The sequence below is a fragment of the Rhinolophus sinicus genome, chromosome 2 (genome assembly GCF_057876585.1).
Source record: "Rhinolophus sinicus isolate RSI-liver-muscle chromosome 2, RSI-T2T, whole genome shotgun sequence".
Lineage (NCBI taxonomy): Eukaryota > Metazoa > Chordata > Mammalia > Chiroptera > Rhinolophidae > Rhinolophus > Rhinolophus sinicus.
The window spans coordinates 36,524,422-36,540,942 of NC_142502.1; positions in this window are offsets into that span (position 1 = coordinate 36,524,422).

Below are 16,521 nucleotides of genomic sequence, written 5' to 3' on the forward strand. Positions count from 1 at the left end.
CATACATACATACATACATACATACATACATAAATACACAAATAAATAAATAAAAGAATTAAAGTGTCTGTTAATGTCGCATAGTTTTTGGAATGGAGGGTATATGCTTGTTGCTTGGAGAATCATCTCTTCCTCTTGAAGAAAGAAATATCAGCATTTTTAGTGGTGGGACTCAAATATCTCAATCAAGTCTTTACCATTTATGAACTATTATGTAATAATACAAATTATGTTTAACGAAGCAATGTAAAAGCATAGGCAAATGCTAATTATATACAAGAGATAGAGAAAACATGGTGAAATTGTATGGTTGCTGGACTTACCATTGTGATCAGTTCTTTAGGTATATAAATGTGGACTAGCTAGGGTATATACATGAAAAAATGTCATATTATGTGTTAGCTATATTTTAATAAAAGTACTTTAAAAATATAGGCAATGTCAGCATGATTTGTCAGAAAAAATCAATCTGTAGATATTTACATGGAAACACAGCAAGGTGTTAAGTGGACAACTCTGAAGAGTAATGTTAGGTGATCTTTATTTTCTATTTCTTAATTTGTAGTATTTTCTAAAGTTTCTATAATAAGCCACATATTTTATTGCTATTATAAATGTAATTATTTACATATGTGTGTATGTATATGAAATTTATCTACTTTGCCTATTTCTGAAATTGGTCATATTATTGAACTCCTATTAATTCTTATTCGTGCTAATAATTTCTCAGCTGACATTATTTAGCAGCCCAGCAGCTTGTTAAATAATAGTCAATAATTGCTTGTTAGTTCTGATTTTAAAAAGAAATTCACTAATATTATAAGTATATTCGCTCTCTTTTTTATATAAATAAAATTTATTAAGTTATAGAAACCATTAACCATTTTTAGACTTATACATCAACTGCCTACTTGGCTTCCTACTGAAGTGTCTTACCAGAAACTCTTAATTATTGTGCTGGAGACTGTTCATTTTTCCCTGTTCCGCTTTCTCCTCTACTTCTTTTTAATAATAGAACCTCCTGAGTTGCAGCTGAACACCTGGCTCTCCAGCTAGAGGCCATGTTAGGTATAACTTTTGTCCAGTCTCATGGGAGCAGAAGTGATGTCTTCAACTTCTGGATCATGTTATTATAAGAAAGCAGTTTGCTTTGTACTCCCTTTTCCCTTTCTACTGACTGGAATTGGGAAACATCAGCCTCTGCTGCTACAGATTCACGATGAAAGCTACTCTGGAGGTTGTAGCAACAACTAATACTACTACAAGTGTCTAATCTATGTGTCCAAAGCAGCATACTTCATACCTTAATCTTTAATGCCTCTTTCCTCACATCCTCTCTTCCCTGGAGCTCCCCGCTGTTATGAAGTAGACTTAATTTATAACACTTAATTTACAAGACTTTATCCATTCAGAAAAATCTGTCCCCATATTTTCACAATATATCTCCAATCCAACCACTTCTTAAGATTTCACTCCTTGGACCAAACTAGTCTGATCTTTTCCTAACTGCTCTCCTATTTCTATTCTGTGGTTTATAATGTGTTCTCCACACAGCAGCGTGCCTTTTGAAAAATGGAAATTAGATTACATCACTTCGGCTTAAAACCCTCTAATTGGCATCCTCTAACATTTAAAATAAAATCCTGGCAAGAAAGTTCCTGAGAGATCTGGCCTCTCTCTTATTCTCTGGCTACATCTCATATCCTTTTCTCCCTACCCTATTCGTGTCTACGAATATTGGCTTTCCAACTGTCCCCAGCACATACCATTCTCATTCTTACTTTGGAAACTTTATACAGTGTTTCTTGCCTGCAAAATTCTTCTTTCAAATATTTTTTAGCAAATTCCTCTACATCATTCAAACTTTCCTGAGTTTTTACTCATTTGCCTTTTAAAATAGCTTGTTCTTTCTTTGGCACTTTTCACTCACCCTGTTATAATTTTGATCATAACACTTAATATTACCTGAAATAAGAGTGTTTATTCTTTTACTTTTTTTTTTTTATGTTTAGTATCTTTCTCGCCTAGTATAATGTAAATTCCATTATGACCTGGATGTTATATTGCTTATTCTGTATCCCCAGAACTTAAACAGTACCTGATACATTGTGAGTGCTCCATTGTGATTATTTGTTTAATAAGTCAATATTTAATATTACATAAAATTACCAAACAGTTTCATATTTGATTTGTCAATGTAATTAATTTATTAATATAGTTTCCATAATCCTTTTATTCTTAGAATAAACCTTCTGGTCATTTAATTTGATGTTAGATAAAATTTTCTAGTATTTTTATTGATACTCATAGGAGGCTAATTGATAGATTATTATGTTATATTTAAAAGCTTCATAAAATGAACTGCAGCCTTCTGCCTTTTCTTATGCCTTAGCATCTTCTGGAACAGAAATATTATCTGTCCCTTGTAAATGTGAATGAAATAACCCATGAAATTGTTAAAACCAGCATAGTTATTTGAATAATTCTTTTATGACTTTTAAAATATTTTCATGATTAACAGTGTAGACAGAAATTTGATTTCTTCTTTTTCAATATTTTCTAGAAAATATTAGTTTTACTGGAAGCTTCAAGTTTAATAGCAATTATATTTTGCATCATTTTAGGATGATTTTAATACCTATCTTCTGTAGTTTTACCCACTTCTTATTCCCTGTTGTGTGTGTATGTGTGTGTGTGTGTGTGTGTGTGAATGTGATAGATTAGTCAAAAATTACTTCTGCCTCGTAAAACCATGTTTTTTCTTAAATCACCTCTATTCTCCTTATTCACTGAATACTTCCTACTTATTCTTTATGTCTCAGTTTAAATAACACTTTCTTAGGAAAGTCACTTTGATTGCCTCAGTTCAATGAGGTTCCAACTGCAATCCACCATATCTCACTGTATAGTTAACTTTGGTTAACTGCAAACAATTATTGAAAAGAAATAAGCAAGATAAAACATAGTACTTATATACACAAGTGGTTTGGAAGGGACATATGTGGGGTTTTTGGGAGGCTGGCACTTTTCTATTAATTTGGTGATGTTAAATGAACTTTCACTTAGTGAAAATTTATTGAACTGTACAATTATTTTATGCATACTGAAAAATTTTGATGCTATAACTCACAATAAATTTTTTTTTTAAAACTCAATGTACTATTCTTATTTTTTTTCACTTCTCTGATGAGAACTTCTTCACAGACCTGGCCACTAAAGACAGACATTTGGGTACTATTGTCTTTCTGGGGTTACAGAAAAATATTAACTAAGAAAGTAATAAAATTTAAGAAGAGTAAATCTAGAAGTAGGGATACCAGTTGTGAAGCTATTACAATAGTTTCCTTGAATCTTTGTTTCTGGAAAAGATGGAGTTATAGAGACCAGATTTACCTTCATGCCTGATTCAACCAAATCATGAATAAAATATATGAGGTAATTGTTTTTAAGGCATAACACATCAGATAATAAAAGACAGTGATTCCTGAGAGACTAGAAACAAATGAGGTAAGGCTTACAATTACCCAATTGAATTCCTCAATAATGAGTCCTTGCCCTTCTATAGGAAGGAAGAACCCATGCAGATCCCAGCAGACTCTTTAGTTGACAAGGTGAAGTTGACAATTTGGAGAAATCAAGGTAATGAGATTTTATGGGACAAAGTTCTGGATAGAAGAGAGATACACAGAGAGAAAACTTCTGAGATATACAGAGAGTCACCCTCTAGTATTCAGCTGAGTACTGGATCATCTCATGCATGTAAGGAAACTATCGGAACAATCCAAAAGGATTAGAGAGAACAGTGCCTAATATTCATACAGGACCCGAAACAATACCTGTTACTACAGACTGCAAAATTTTATGATACTTTCAATACTTGACTTACCATAAGCTGATGTTCAGCATGTGCAAAGAAACTGGTAGTCAAACAGAGAGAAGCTCAACAACATTTCAGAAACATATTTTCTTGAGGGATGAAAGAAGTATATGCAATAAAAATGATATAATCTAAAGGAGAAAAGTTGGAAAAACTGAGATAGTTTTTCCTGGAAAAGGAAGTTATAATGATTGTCCTTCAATATTGAAAGGATTGCTACACAGGAGAAATAATAAATTAATTTTGATATATTTAAATGGCAAAGCTAAGATTAATAGACAGAAATATTAAGAAACACTTAAAAAGACTGTGTAAGGAAGACCTTTACAGCAATTAGGCTCTTCAGAAAATGAATGACCCACTTTTTTAGGTAATGAATTCCCTCCTATTGGTAGTGTCAGACAAACATACATGGGGCATATGCCAGGGATGCTTTCAGTAACATTTCTGATTTAGAGCAGTTTGTAAAAAAGAGATTTCTAAGTTTGTTTCTTTTTTTTCCCTTCAAAGAGCCCAATTGAAATAGGTCATTGAAAATGTTTTTAGAAAAAGGGAAACACTACCTTGGTGACAGAAAACTTTAAATTTCTCAGAGTAAAGAGGCACAAGGACTTTATATACAAACAAGCATTTTGAAAAATTTCAGCCCTTTCCATAAAGTAATTTTTTATTGAACCCCATTTAATTAGAATATCAGGATCAGGCTATTTTGTTTCTCTGAGAATAATGGATATGTACTGTCTCTCCTTGTTCCTTTGTAGTATTCCAGAATGTTTGTCCAAAGAATAGCTGTTTACAAAAATTAGCATATTGCTTCTCTGTCCCTTGTAAATTGGCATCCCTAAGTGGCTAAAAGATGTTTCTAGTTTCCAAGGGCCTCTATAGCTTTCAGCAGAGTAACTCAAGCTGAATACATTTTTTTGCTTGCACAAATTTGTTGCTAGGTAGAAAATTTGGTACATCTAATTATGTAAAGCTACTTATCCTTCTCCCTGAGAAACGCCCCAATTTTCACAATGTTAGAGAGCCCTAAATTCAGCCAAAGCATGCTTTCTGCTTCTTTCTGGACACTAGGCAACAGGGGAGTCTATGGGATGAAAAAAAAAAAAAGATTCATTACTTCTATCATTAGAACCTAAATAAAAGTCTTCTAAAAATAAGCGATGTCTATCATGAAATGTTTAGTGGTACCAGTTTTAAATAAGTCTTGATTTTAAAGGGCAGAAATTATATTTTTCTCTAATTTACAGTGATGATAAAACTTGTAGTCAAGAATTTTGGCTACTTAGAAATGGCATCTCAAAGGAGATTTTTAAACTGCTACTATACCAACTTTGCTACAAACGTATGTGCTTCAAATTTTATGACAAGCTTTTGTGAATATGCATTTCTGGTCTGCTTAGCCATCCTATTTGATCTTGGGTCTAGAAATAAAACCTCCAGGTGGAGTTACTTCACACCTGAGAAGCTATAGATCATCACCTAGCCTGCCATGGCCTAGCCTGCCCTTGCCTTCTTTCAGCAGAGTAATGATGGGATTACAGACATCCTTTATCTCTTTCTATTGGTGTTCTCGTCTTCCTGCCCAGCAGTCTGATTGTTAGCCAGCTAATTTTTTTGTCTTTATTATTGATCATAACTTAGTAGTTTCTCATCTCTAATATGGAGTTATTGTGGAAAGATCTATGTGAATTTCTTAGAAGGCACCTTGAACTCCCTGGTTTTTATTTCTCAGCCTCTTGAATCATGTGTTTAATATCTTCCTTTTTTATAGATTATTTTAATATTGTCATTTCGCCTATACTTTATCAACAGCATACATTTTCAGAATGATATTAGCATTAATGTCAAACAAATTAATTTGCATGTCTGTGGACTCAAGTTTGTCAACAAGTTCTTGTTCGTGGCTATTGCCTTCTTACATTGATAAATTTGAACAAAGACATTAGGTTGGTTAAGTGAAAAAGTAGTACATATTTGTGTGTGTTGGGGGTGAAAAGGGAGTGGTATTTTATGCCTGATTATAGCAGTTATTACTTTGCCATCAGCTCCAGTGTCAGGGAACATTAAGTATGTGTGGCATCTAAGAGGAGCAAATCCGGGATATTTTCAGAATTGTGACCGTACAAACCAGAAAAGAGCCTCTAAATCATGACAAAAGCCTGAAAATAACTTTGTTCTAGTTTGACTTCTTGTCAAACACTTAAACACTTCTATAGAAGTTTTGGAAATCAGAGGATAAAGGTAGTATTACCAACAGGTTAATATCAGACTTGTGTCTTTTTGCATTTGACATCTCCAAAGACCTTCCAATGATTCCAGGATGGACAGATGTATACAAGTTAATCCCTTCATGAAGCAAGTCAATTTATAGCATTGATTGCTGGGGAAAAACTAACTTGCATTCAGAAAGTACAAACTTTGTGGAGGTAAAACTAGTCTTGTCCTTCCTGATGTTCTTCAAGTGCTTGAGCTTTAACTTAGCAATGAAATGTTCAGTCTTTGATTTGTCAAATTCTTTTCCACCAAAGTGGGACTCTTCAGGTCTTGACTTGACGTCGAAGATTCCATCTCCAATAGGGAAGTTGGTGATATAAAACAAACAATTTCTTCCAAGGACCAAATCATTACTTGACTCCTTATAGCAATATTCTTGTCCAAGTAAGGAGAAATAGCAGAGGCTCTTTCCTGATTCAAGATCTTTTAAATAAAAGATCACTTTCTTTTGTCTAGAAAGAAAAATTAACAATTTCAGTATAAATCATAAATAGCAAGAAAGCATGACTTGATATTTAAAATAGAATGAATAATATAAAATTTTAAATTGTGAAGAATTAGGATTGATTCTTTTTCATGATCTATTTTTTTACCCTCCCAGTCTTTAGTCATCATATAATTAAACACTTTTTTTTTCCAGGCTTTCCCTTCTTTATCCACATTTGGATTAATGTGAATGATCCAAATCAATATCTCCTTTTGGATACTGATCTACATCTTTATTTTCTAGTTCTGAACTTTCCTATATACAGATCCAATGCCTTAGTAATAAGAAATTAAAAATAAGTGGACACTCAATTGAAGGTCATTTTGTCTTGTTCCATTATAGCAGAACCACAAAATGCCACACTTGTTAAAATTTGGCTTTCTGTATAATTTTCTACCCAGTGATATAATTTCTTTATAATTTCCTTCTTTTTTGAGCCACTTTCCTTATTAGCAAAATGTCTATTTGGCAGTAATACATTTGTCTTTTTAAAAAATGTGAGAAAGACCCACCTGCATTTCAATTATCAGCAGATTTAGTATAAAATGTATGGTAGGTGGCTCATGAGTCTGCAGTTTTGTCTTTGTTTGACTCACTTACTATTTGTCCAACTAAGATATCTTGCAGCTGTGGGGAAATGTAGTAGGTGTTGAAGGACATGCAGATAGAAAAAGGGAAACACATCAAAACCAAGAACAATAGGTGGCAATCACCTATATTCCTCATGGAATACTACCTCTGGAAATGCTGGGCTTTTAATTTTTTTTTCTTTCTTTGTGGAAATTAGAAGAGAGAAGGATATCAAAACTGAGATGAAAAAATAATGGGACAAACTCATTTAATTTTCTGTATGAAATAGCAAAGAAGATGAGTCTTCTCATTTTATCTAAACGTCATCTTCCATTATTTCCTTTGGAAGTTTTTTCCAAGGAAATCTAGACTTCTTTGTGTTGGAATTCTTTGTAGCTATGACTAATATAGTTAAAATTTTCAATACTTATTGGGAATTATCAACATCAACAAGATTTGAGGACCAGAAATTGTAGTCAATAAACAATGAATTGATATGAGAAAATATTTGAAAAATTTAATGTTTTACACAACTGTAAATTATTACATCTTCATTCTATTATTAATATTATGAAATACCTTTTGCCATTTACTTAAATGTTATGATTTATGTTTATTACTTTCATGTTTTTAAAGCTTTAAGAAATTTTAAGGGAATTCTAAGGTCTTCAATCTTTTTTACACTTTACTAAAAAATAAAATTGCATTTTTTGGGGATGCAATTTTATTTACTCCTTAGTTCATGCAGTACTTGAACCTGAAATATATTCACACAGATACAAGTAAGGGGAAATGGGGATTAGGAGTATTTATTCCTCATGCTTAACTGGTTTTTGTACTTTCTTGAAATGTGCATACTACTCTACTGGCATTTAATCATTACTACATAACTTGATAAACATTTTTTACTGAAATCTGTCTTATTTCGTTTCAAAGAAGATTATATTTTTGAAATATTACAAACATTTGAATCCTTGTGATTAGGTTAAATGTGAATAGAAGTAATAACAGTGAAAAAAATACAGAGGAGCAATGGCACAGTTAGACAAAATTTACAGTTGGTTTTAAATTATGTTTTGTGCTTAGAGTTGAGAAGCATCACAATTGATATTCTATGAACTAAAGTACTTCCAACAAAATAATAAGAGAGACAGAGAAGACTGACATCTCAAGATATATTAGAAAGCAGCTTAATTCCCAATTCAATATCTTATTATTTTATGGAAAATGCTTAAATTGGTTGCCGTTGTCACCTTAAAATAATAATAATAATAATAATAACAATAATGAAACATTTGGCTAGTTAATCCTTCTCATCTTACTATCATATCATATCAGTTAATGTCATATCATATCATATATCATATTGTATTTTTCTGGAACTGGGAAAATAAATGAAAAGTGAGATATTTATAATTTTAAAACTATGTAGTTCAGCAACTGAACTGCTGGCTAAGTGTACAACAAGGAAATGGAGATGAGGAGAATATCAGTAAGAATCATTACAAAGAGAAGAGATGATCACCCAGTAGGAAAAACTTAGAATATGTAATTAAGAGGCCTGGCTTTACCCATAGATTTAAAACGAATTCTCTATTTTATTTTCTTTTTTCCAGTGAGCCTCTCTGAGTCTTAGTTCTTTGTTATTTTTGTTTGTTTTTCATCTGCAAAATGTGGTTTAGAATTTCTATTACTTCAAATGTTTGCAAAAGGTGGTGGGGCGTAAACTACATTGCAACAGCCACAATAACAAAGTAACCTATTCCATAGGTAGCTTACTGGGTTGCTGTATGAATCAAGTTCAGTAATATAGAGCTTTACAAACTGTAAAGCACTAAACAAATACTATTTTTAACAAAGAGATAACCAGGGAATGCTGAGAGAGAGCATTGGATTGTGGGTTTGAACTATAAACTCAGGTGAAGAGAATTGGGACTAAAGTTTGTTGAGGTACTAGGAGGAGGGTCTGGTGAGAAAATAAGGGACCTGTTCAAATAACACAGAGTGAGGTACAATTGGATACCATATTGTAGGGTTAGTCTTTGATTTAGACCAGCATAACTATGTAAGTTAAAAATTGCAAACTGTTTACATAAATATGATTTAATTTTATTTGCTTTATCATTGCAAGGTGGATATGTTATAACCCAAATGACAGATGAAGAGATTGAGAAAGCTAGTGGTTAAATGCTTTAGCTAAGTCCACAAAGTTAAGGAATGTCATTGTTGGTATCAGAACCTTGGATCCTTAACTTCTAAGTTAGTGTGGTTTCTGCCACATGTCAGTGATAGTTTGGGTATGGAAAGATAAAGTAATAAATATGGATGCAAGTTTAAAATGCCTGGACCAAATATCTATTTTTTCAACCCATATTTTTCTATCAGGAGAGTGCTGAAGCCAGGAAACTGCTCCACCAGTGGGAATTAGAGGACAAAGCTACTTGAATCACATTATAAACATTCAGACCAATCAAAGCAACCTTCAAGAAATGACAAGAAACCACTGTTTTGAGAGTCCATGCAAGTAAGCCAGTAAATAATAATATTTATTAAATGTCCCATTAGAATAACATTGAGATTTAGTCCTTTACCTACATAATTCCAAAGCTACAAAATTTAAAGATGGTAAGATGGTAACAACTAACAAAATACCCAGAACTTCTAGGAAGGACAGAGGAACGGGGTGAACCAATGAGTTGTGCTATATTTATGAAGTTAAATCCTATTAGGAAACAATTACAAAGAAAATTATTGGATAATGAGAGATTTCAAGATATACTATTTTAGAAAATATTTAATGCTATTAAATCAAGGCTTAACAGAATAATTTGGGTACATTTAGAGAGTGCATGTGATTTGATCTGCATGTTAAAATACTTGTACTCAAAGGGGTTAGGTTTATTTTACACTTTTTGTGTTTTCCCTTCCTCATGTTTTTCCATGTGTAGATCATTTGAACACTTATTAACCATGTTTTAGTAACTATGAGTACATTAGTTTATCACAATGAAATTTATATTTGATAATTATTTATATAAAATAATAAATCACTTATCTAGTGTAGAAAATCACTGATTTCACTTAAATGAATTTTTAAAATAAATGACGGTTTTTAGAAGATAATCCAGGCCCATAGGCTCTTCTTATGCTAGTATTTGGTAAATAGTAGAATCTCAATAAATGTTACTTGAATGATTCAAAAAAATAGATGGGGATTATCTCTGAGCCTTAGTTTCCTTAAAATGAAGATTAAAATAGCTATGGTAATGTTTTGTTTTTTTGTTTTTTTAATGAGGAAATTTATACGTAATTCCTATTGTAGTGCTTGGGACACAACAGCTGCTTAAAAATGGTAGGTGTTAAATAAACATCAATTTCCTCTCTCACTTCCTGTGTTTTTTTTATTTTTTTTTTATTCATTTTAAATCGAAATCATTCTAAAGTGCTGCCCATACTTTTCTTAAATGTAAAGTATCTATACTGAATATTCTAAATAGACTGATACTATTGTGCTTTCAAAGTTCAGGCTATACTCTTAAATTTTTTGGTGTTATGCCTACTGACTGGCTCCTTAAGTGATTTTTCCCTTCATAATCTAGGAGAGTGCTTTATTGTCACTGTACTTCTAGTATATAGGTTGATTAATCATATAACCACATTTTTAAGAATTTGGGTAAAACGAAAGTAAATATGTCTGAGGAATCCTTCCCTTACTAAAAGATATAAAATTTAGAGCCTGGGCTTCTTATTAGCAAACTTATTAATCCAACAAACACTTATTAAGTGTTGGGCATTAGGTGGCATATAAAAATGAGGAAGATGTGTCCTTTAGTTTACAGACTTACAATCAAGTCATACAAGGTACAATATTATAATTCAAGATGGATTATGTCTTTAAATTAGGAAATACTCATTTTTGAGTTGGAGAGGAAACAGTATAAAAATTGTGAGCACATTTGGAACAGAATAAATTGTTGGTAAGTATCTTCTGAGTTGAATTGAAGAGTTAGCATTTTTCCAAGATCTTAAAGGTCTTAAAGACTACAAAGAGCAAATAATAAAGGGTACCAAATATACGGCAAAAATTAAGCAGTGGGAAAGCTAATAATCTCAATAAATGTCTTCTGAATAAGTATATTTTAACTCAATACTTGAGTTAGGAATGTAGAACTGAAATGAGTTGTTTTGATCTGTAACTTTCTCCTAACCCCTTACCTGATACATTTCATGCTGTGCTGAAATTGAGTAGTGCTATTTCTGTAGAATTTACTAGTGTCAGATTGTATTTTCCAAAGATGGCTGCAGCAATATTTCCCGCAACACGTGCTCTTCAGCAAGGCAACAATAGAACCCATTTTGGACAGTAGGAAGCAGATGGAAGTGAAGGGATGAGTGAACACAGCCAAAGAAATTGTGGTCCAGAGCACTCTATGTCAGGGCTGCAAGGAGGAAGGAGCCAATCTCTTAGTGAAAATCTAGGGGTGAGGAACAGACTTGAAACCAGAACCATTGAAGGCACCTCCATGGAACCATGCTTCTGGTCCTGCCCCTCCCACCTGCCCATGCCTATGTATTAAGTTGGTACAAAAGTAATTGTGGTTTTTGCAATTTTTTTTTAAACCTTTTAAACTGCCATTACTTTTGCATCAATCTAATACTAAATGACAGACAGCAGAGAATTACCCATATGCAAAAACAAATGAACCAATCAACTAACCAACAAACAAAAAACAGTGAAAGGCTTTCTCTAGAGCAATTGAACACATTTTCTGAGGAACAGCTGAGGTTGGCTGAGGTGGATTGGGGTGTCTAAATTAAAACCCTGTTTATGTTGACATCTGGAGACCCAAATCTCCAGGCAGACTTCTCATCTGCACTTTCTAACTTCAAACTTGCCCTTTGACAAGCTCTGCCCAATGACTCAGAGCTAAGTCATCCTTCCCTTTCAAAAATAGATGTATAAATTCCACAGCAGAGGAAACCACCCAGCTACCTTGAATCAACAGCCTATTCATTTGTTGTTAAAAATAAAGGAACGTTTAGGGATCATTAGGCGTGTGAGTAAAACCAGCAGCGCAAAAAAGATCAAAATTCACAAAACAACAAAACCCAGAGCAAGCAGAGATAATTCAGGGAACAGAAGAGATATTTAAAAATGTAATTTATATTTAGGGAAATTAAAATTTATATTCATGTAGCAAAAGAAAATAATAATAATAGAAGAATAGTTAAAGAAAAGAGAAGGGGTTCTTGGAAATTCAGAGAAGCCAAAATATAGTTTAATGAAAGAGCTGGAATATGAAATTAATGAAGTCTTTCAATACATAGAAAGAAAACAAAGAGGTAAAAAATATGAAAAAAAAAAAAAGAAAAATAGAGAATTACTTCAAAAGTACCAGTATCTGAACATCTCACTAGATAGGAGTCCCAGAAGAGAAAATACGAATGTGAAAGGCAGCAAATGATCAACGAAATAATAAAAGGAAAATTTCCAGAGCCAAAGACAGGAAATGTCTTCGGAGCAGAAATGCTTACCATAGCCTGGCCAGGGTACATGAAAATTACATCATTGTGAACTTTCCACACACATGTAATAAAGACAAGATTCCAAAATTTACTGGAAAGTTAATGAAGAGAGGGATAAGAGGAGAAAAGAGAGAGAAGAAGGAGAAATCCTACTTTCAATCAGTGGGTGTGGGAGGATGGGGGTTAGTGAGAAAACACTGGAGGGATGCTTCTCAAGTTCTGAAGAGAAAAATAATATTGAGTTTATGATTCTATACTCAGCCCAAATTGTCAACTGAATGTGAAATCCAAATAGAAATATTTTTCAGACATGCAAGAATTGAGAAGTCATACCATCCATACATTTTTTTTTTCTTGAGAAATTGTTATTCTAGTAAGGTGTGAGAGAAAACCATGGAAGTTAAAGATCTGATATCCAAGAAAGAATTTAACTCAGAAAGCAGGAAAGGAAAATATTTGCATGTAACCTATTCAGACAGCCTAGAACACAGCTAGTACAGGTTGGAGGAGGGGACTGGTGGGCTCAGGGGTGGTATATCTAGAGAAAGAAAAAAGAGAAGAGGTTCCAAGATTAAGGGATTGGAAAAATGTAGCATATTGTGGAGACAGATTCTTCTTTCACCCAAAGGGAAAATAGCTGAACTCTAGGATAAAACAAAAAAAAGTGTTTAAGTCTATCATGGTTAAAATATGAAGCAAACTAGAATATGCATAGAATATTAGAAAAGAACATACAATTGATTTTGATGCCAGCAACCAACATTCCTCATTGAGTGACATGGGGTTAGGACACTAGAAGTGTGAAGAGGAAATATGATCTTAGCACACTGTTTGGTTTTGAAATACAAACAATTTTATAGGCATAATAACAAAGCACTGTATATAGATGTTCAGCTAAAGAAGTAACCAATAGGCAAATATGTGAACCATTTTTCACTCATCTGGACACTACCAGTGTCCAGCACAGTGATGTATCACATGACAGAAATTCAATATATATTAATTGAACTGATTCTTAGTCATAGCATTATTTCCAAAATTAAAAAAATAATGAAATTTATCAGAAAAGGCATTTTGGTTTAAACAACTTTTAGCTGAATCTACATAGAGAAAATCTTAAAGTGATTTAAAATACAAAAATAATAGCATAACTCAGAATGTAAACATTTCAGTAATTTCTGGTTATACTTAAAACAAATTCTAAAACTTTTACATGTGACCCTGTATGTCTGGCTTCTTTTCAACTTTTACATATAGGGATTCATGGCACATTCTCAGCATTTCTACCTAAAGGAGGTTCCATACCATTATCATCCATTTCAAGCACTCTCCAATGTCATTTTCTGTTTCAGCTGAATCGTTGTTGTATCATATGTTCTACTCACCACCTGTGGTGAGTAGAACATATGATATAACAAACATGATATAACAAGCATATGATATAACAAAATGTTATGCTACTCATTTTGTTATGAGTAGAATAACAAAAATGAGTTATGCTATTATTTTTGTTTATTTTTCATTTTTTGCTAGAATGTAAGTTCAAGGAGCAAGAATGATGTCTGTCTTGTTCATTCCTATATCCTATTTTTTTTCAGTGACTGGCATGCAAATTTGTTGATTTGCTGAATAAATAACCTGGTCTCTCTGAGTCCTTGTGTGATTTGGGAAGATAAGATGACATATTTGGGTAAAAGGACTGAATGGGACTCACCCAGCTATTTATCATTTAATTTTTCTAGTAGGTTAAACACCCAAGACAGATAGATGTTCACAGATGTATCACAGATAGATGTGAGACTGAAACATACTACAAGTTTTAATACATATGAAATCTATATTCTCAGTGACATCTTAAGTGTCTTAACAATGTCTAAAACAATGCCATCGTTAAAAATCATAGTGTTTGAAGGGACATTGCTGTCTTTAGAAAAAAATCACAAATTTGGGCTGTCATGTAGGCACAGGTTTAATATTTCAGCTTAGACAAGCTTGGGTTCATTTAAAAGTGGCTGGGTTGCAATACAGAGTTGAATGAATCAGGTTTCTCATATTTAAAAAGCTAAAACATGTTATTATGGATGATTTAGAAAATTAATAAGGAAGGATGCTGTGGAATTCTTATAGTAGAATTCTAGCAAATCTAGTTTTAATGAATATGAAAATGAACACGATGATACTGACAGTATATCTCCTTTTGTTACTCCCCAAATTGCTGAGAAATAGAGATTTAAAGAGGATAAAGGCAATAATCGCAAGTACAATGCCAAAGTACATTATTAATAAAACAATAAAACCTGTCATTGTGTGAGATGCCAGGCACTGTGCTGAGCCATCAACATACATGACTTCATTTATTTTTCCTAAAGAACCTTTGATGTCATCCCCATTGTACAGGTCATACCTATGTTCAGGGATGTTAAATAATTTAACCAAAGTCACCAATTTAGCAAGTGGCATAAACAGGCTTCTAATCTCCAATGTGATATTTTTAAGGTGAAAATCATGAGGTAATGGAAAATCAAGGCAATTTAAATGAGGGAGGAGATAATCTTTCCTCAAATATTTATTCTGTCTAATCAAAACAATCTAAATTTACAGTAAAAAATTACAGTATTTTTTATGATTCCAAGAGTATATTAGTAAATAATACACTAAAGTCATAAAAAACAAAGTGACAGAGAATTCAATGGTTTGATAATAAATTTTATAATAAGAAGATCCAAGAGTTTTAATAAATCTTTCCCCCTAATAGAACAAATTTTTTTGTCAAACAAGAATGCCTTTGCTGAATAGGATTTTTGTTATGAGAATAGTGTTTAATGTCATTAAATGCTTTGGGAAAACCCGTGAAGAAATATTTGTGTGCGAGGTCCTAAAATTCAAATGCTAATTAAAGCAATTAATTTTTTAGTAGTTAAATACTATCTTTAATGCTTACTTCATAGTAAAAACAAAAGAGTGTTCTAAGTTTCATTTTGTGATTTTTACAATTTAATATAATTTGGATCATTCATTCATTCATTCATTCATTTATTTATTTATTTATATTGGGGAATATTGGAGAAGAGTGTGTTTTTTCAGGACCCGTCAGCTCCAAGTCAAGTCGGTTTTTTTCAATCTAGTTGCGGAGGGCGCAGCTCACTGGCCCACATGGGAATTGAACCCATGACCTGTGTGTTACGAGCACTGCACTCTAACCAACTGAGCCAACTGACTGCCCCATAGTTTGGATCATTATGCAAAGAGTAAAGTCAGCTTCCCAAGACTACTTTATTTCTGGCTGTATAGTATATACATGGAAATAGCATTAAACTTCTTGTGACTTTTTGCCATGTTCCCCAGTCATGCTTCTAGGTCTCTACACTGACTATTTAATGTGACTGATCCCATAACAACTAGCTCTTTTGATTTTTCAACATATTGTGAGTTTTTGTGTTGCAAAATCTATAATATGATAATATGTTACCTATGGGAAATTTTAAGGGGAGGGCAAATATATTATTTTCAAATATTTTCTGCAAAACATACATACATACCCACACACTCCCATCTCACCCATCAGTCACACCGTCTCAAAATCAGACATTAGAGATTTGTTTCTTTTTCCCCAAATCAGATCTTTCTCAAGTAATATGAACTATGACTTGAAGTAACAATGTCAGCAATGCCTGGGTTTTCTGAGATAAAAAAAGATAATATTTCTTAATAAAATCTTTGGATCAAAAAATGTAAGGAGTTATTACTATTTACATTTCTGCAGTAAAATTAGTTTAGCAAATAC